This window comes from Acomys russatus, chromosome 16 (genome assembly GCF_903995435.1).
Source record: "Acomys russatus chromosome 16, mAcoRus1.1, whole genome shotgun sequence".
NCBI lineage: Eukaryota > Metazoa > Chordata > Mammalia > Rodentia > Muridae > Acomys > Acomys russatus.
The window spans coordinates 29,833,283-29,838,389 of NC_067152.1; the positions used below are offsets into that span (position 1 = coordinate 29,833,283).

Here is a 5,107-nt window from a genome sequence, read left to right on the forward strand (position 1 = left end):
TCTAAATATAGACGCAACAGAACACCTAGATTTTGCTGAGTATGCACACTACACTATTAAGGATTTCTACACCACCTTTCCAAGCAGCTGTTTAAAGTGTTGTTTTCAGTTAAGTAAGAACAATGGCACCCAACAATCACCTTTGCCCCAAGTGGCATGACAACATGCTGTGCCATGTACAGGCCCTCTCCAGAGTGCCCAGGAACATGCCATAACATGTACAGGCCCTCTCCAGAGTGCCCGGGAAGCTGTTTTCATCTACTTGAGTGTTAGTCTTGCCTTCCACCATCACTGACCAGCACCAAGGCTTCCTGGTTTCACCTATTCAGCTTCAGGTGAGAAGAGATGGTGCTCAGCATTTGTTTTTGTAGAGCAAAGTTATTGTCTCTAACCAAACACAACCAGTGCTCAGAAGAGACAACGTGGGAGCCCCACAGCTGCCAATAAGTAAGTGGACATGGTTTAATCAGCCTCAAAGTAAAGACAGCATCCTCACCTTTCCATTCCAGGAGCCAGGCCACCCAATGCACACTAAGAACACCACCTCTCCAGCCAGTGCCCTGCTGCTCACTTTCCTAGCCCCTTGCCCACCTCCACTCTCTCTTTGGTCCTCTTATCCACACCTGGGCGTAGGTAGGACATCCTCTGCAGTGCAATCAATCTCTGATGAGCCACCTTTATGTTGCCTGGGACTAATGATCCCATCCACAAAATTCAACTGGCCTGTTTGGAGCATCATTCCTCCAAAACCACGCAACGCCTACCAAGAAAGCAATGTTTAAGGGTTTAGGATCAAAAGGCCCGGAAAGGGCTTATGGAAGAGGTCTCAAATGTGTGCCTCCAGCTCTGGCATTCTACCAGAAAATACCAGAGTAATTATCCACACACCAAGCAGAGGCAGAAGCTAGCTAAAGCCTCATTTCAGATTCTTCCCACCCACTATCATCAAAGCAAAACCACAGAAAAGATGAGAAAAGCCAAAACAAGTCTAGGGCTTGGAGGCAAGTGAGCTGCTCCAAGGGAATGCTGCTTGGTGAGCAGATACAGCGCAGACCACAGGTCTTCCCACTTGACTCAGAAACAGCCTGAGTCACCAGGTGGTTAGCTGCTATCTGAGAAGAGGTTCCGCCCACTTTAGCCAGACAAGATGATACTCCAAATTAATCAGTCCACAGCAGGACTGAAGAGATACACTGCTAAAAGAAAAAAAAGGGAGCCAACACTTGCACAAGTAGACCCTCACAACCGCCTTAAAGACAAGACTCTGGTTAACTTACGCAACAGTAACAGAATCACTTCACATCGGTAACACCTGACAAAGAAAGGGTTCTACTTAGAGGTTTAATTGAGAAATACGAAGTCAGGAAAAGATGCAATTCAGAATTTGAACAAGCGCAAGGCCTGGCTGTTCTGAAATTATCCTCAGCTGGAGATGGTCCTATAGACACTGAGCAGAACCAACCCACATGCGCTGAGAAAGGGCACCCCAGACAGAGCAGAACCAATCCACACACGCTGAGAAGGGACACCCCAGACAGAGCAGAACCAATCCACACGCGCTGAGAAGGGGCACCCCAGACAGAACAGAATCAATCCACGCGCGCTGAGAAGGGGCACCCCAGACAGAGCAGAACCAATCCACATGTGCTGAGAAGAGGCACCCCAGACAGAGCAGAACCAATCCACATGCGCTGAGAAGGGACACCCCAGACAGAGCAGAACCAATCCACATGCGCTGAGAAGGGGCACCCCAGACAGAGCAGAACCAATCCACACGCGCTGAGAAGGGACACCCCAGACAGAGCAGAACCAATCCACACGCGCTGAGAAAGGACACCCCAGACAGAGCAGAATCAATCCACACGCGCTGAGAAGGGGCACCCCGGACAGAGCAGAACCAATCCACATGCGCTGAGAAAGGACACCCCAGACAGAGCAGAATCAATCCACACGCGCTGAGAAGGGGCACCCCAGACAGAGCAGAACCAATCCACACGCGCTGAGAAGGGGCACCCCAGACAGAGCAGAACCAATCCACACACGCTGAGAAGGGACACCCCAGACACGAGCAGATAGATGGTTCCTCTCTGTATATAAGAAGCTAAGTGAACAGACAGCAGGCAAAGCTCACCCTCGAGGTCAGGGTGCGCATAGGTTTAATTCCTTGTGCCATTTGCAGCCAGGTTATTGAAACCAGAGCACAGAGCACAGTAAGCCACTGGTGTGGACAGACGCTTGTAAGGAAACACCAGGCAGGAATGGAATTGCTAACAAGAGTGACACACTGCACATTTCGAGTAAACCGAAATAAACAGTCTCTGCAAGATTTTAATGCTCAATTTTTACACACAAGTTTCTATCTTCTTTTATGACTTACAGTAAAATGTAGTAGTAGTCTTTAAAAATGTGTATTACTCAACCATCCTTCATACTCTTTTCCAATCTTTTAAAACGAATCACCAGGAGTTTCTACCTAAGTAATACTCTACTGTATTTACATTTGAATTGTGTGTCTTAAGAACGAACAAAATCCATGATATTTAGGTTAACTCAGTATATTTATAAAACAAAAAGCTCTATCAAAATACTTTTCACTGGGGGGTGGGGGGGGGGGGAAGAACAGACAATGGATCTACTGAAAGTGCACATTCACTTTGGTAGACTTCCACGTATTTGGCCTGATTCCCGCAGAAGTGATTAGCTTCCCAGCTAACTGTTAAATCATTTCACTGAAATTGTATGATGTTTATGTCTGGCTCACTCCACATCATCTTCAGCCAAGCTCTGAGCACTTACAATTCTCTGACTAATACTTGGAAGCTTGGTCAGAAGCATCGGGAACACTGGAGGTGGAAGAGTCAGCTGTGACACTTGGAGCAGCTGCTGAGGCTGCCCGCACACAGCCGATGCATTTGTCAGGTGGTCTCCACTCTTCTCGTGGTCACCTTGAGCTGTTAACTCTCCACCAAGCTGTATCTCCTCAAGGAAGAATTTCTGAACAGCTTCAGCGTCTTTTAAGTGAGGTAACTTGGAAAGCCCAGGTCTCTCCTTAGCAAGCTTCTGTTTCTTTCTTCATTCTCGAAGCCTGTTCTTGAAGATGGGGTCACTCTGTCTTTTAGGGTTGACGTAGATGCAGCACCCGATGAAGCAGGCACCGCACACGCCTGTGGTGATGGCACTGCTCTGGCTCACCAGCTTCTTTGCTCGGCTGGGGTGTGTGCCGGGCCCTGACGGCCGGCTAGGCAGCGGTTAGCTCCGACCGATCAGAGCAAGCCAGCCATTTGGAGCCGCCAGCGTGCAGTCCAGACAGAAAAGGCCAACTGCCACTAACCACTATTTCAATATCTATTTTAACATGGATATTCTTACACTGAAAACTGTAATACCAGCCTGTTCTCCTAATGACTTAATCCTTTTAATAATATTATTTATGTAATCTATCATTTTGTTACTTAATATTTTATCATCAATTTTATTCATATCAAATGGTCACAAGAAGTTGTATAATGCAGCACATGCATGCAATTCTAGCACTTGGGAGGCTGACATAGGAGGACTGCTGCAAATTCAAGGTCAGCCTGGGCTACACAGCGAGACCTAGTAAAAACAACAACAACAAAAACCATAGGCATGTGGTGGTTGGTGGGGTGCTTGCCTACTACGTACAAACCCTTGGATTTGATCCCCACAGTTAAATAAACTATGTGACAATGCATGTCTGTGATCCTAGAATTTGGAAATAGAGACAAGATAGTCAAGAATTTGTCAAGGCCAGCTGTGGCTATTTGGAAAGCTCAAGACAAGCCTGGGCAACACGAGACCATATCGGAAAGAAGGAAAAACACTGTTAAAACATTCTGGGTTAATGACCTTCAAATTAATGTAGTTGGCTATTTTCTTCTCTTTGATACAACTATTCAAAGTTAACATTAATTTCTTACATCCTACTATGCTATCTTAAATCTTTTTTTTTTTTTTTTTTGTAAAGGCTAAATTAGTAAATAGGTTAGGCTTGCAAGCCCACACACAGGCCCAGAAACAATGGAGCCAGCTGTCATGAGCAAAAAACCCCCTGCAGTGAAGGGTCAAAGTGAATCTTTTCTCCCTCAGGTTGTTCCTATCAGGCACCCTGTCACGTCAACAAACAAGGCACCGCACAGGTCCTCTAAAGGTGCCAGACCACTCCTAACGCACGGGCCACACTACATGAGAATACGATCAGCCTTGCTTGAGGTATGACACAATCTAATACAGCATATGCCTTAGAACACGAGGCTTGTGCTGTGTGGGTTTCAGTAATTGCTCAGATCTTACTAACGTTTCCCTCTGTAAATGGAGTTCTTCTATCTGAAGCTAGTCTGTATGATTTGAGAAACTTAAAACGCATTGAAGGTATTTTAATGTTAGAGATGGGCTGAAATCCCCACAGGCTGACATAACTGCAGATTTGTTTTTATTATGTTTTTAGAGCCAGGGTCTTGCCAAGCAGCCCTGCAACTGGAATGAAACCCACTATGTAGACCATGCACATCTCCAACTTGCAGCAGCCTCCTGTTTTCTTCCTCCTTGGTGCTGGAACTACAGGCAAGCCCGGCCAAACCCAGTCAGTAATTGCAGGATTTTATTGCTCGAAGAGATGTTAGTATCTATCTAATTCAAACCCCTGTTCAGCCACAGATAACTTGTAACTTACAAATAGACATGCTTAACTAACTTACAAAACCTGGAGCGATAGCAGGCCTTCAAATGAATCCTTATGTAATCCAGTCAGGTGATTTTCACTGAGAATTCTGGAAAATTAAAAGGTTACCTGGATCAAAATCATCAAATAGATGGAGAACATCCAGTGGTGAATTGGGTTGGAGAGATACACGCTGTCATATGCTATTGCCTAGAACGTAAGTTGGTTCTACTTATTTTTAGGGCAATTAAAATCATCAAATAGATGGAGAACATCCAGTGGTGAAATTAAATAAAGAAATGCATGCTGCCATATGTCATATCAGTTCATATATACAACGGCCTCCATCCTAAAGATTCTATTTCTGGGTCTCTAGTCTATAGAAACACTTGACTAAGGTACACAGGAACTTTGTTACATCCAGAC

General features: G+C 45.5%; 1 pseudogene; it reads right to left on the minus strand.

Moving 5' to 3' along the window:
* Nucleotides 1-2,757: 2,757 nt before the first annotated feature.
* LOC127200176 (mitochondrial import receptor subunit TOM20 homolog) lies at nt 2,758-4,703 on the minus strand (annotated as a pseudogene).
* Between the last annotated feature and the right edge of the window lie 404 nt (nt 4,704-5,107).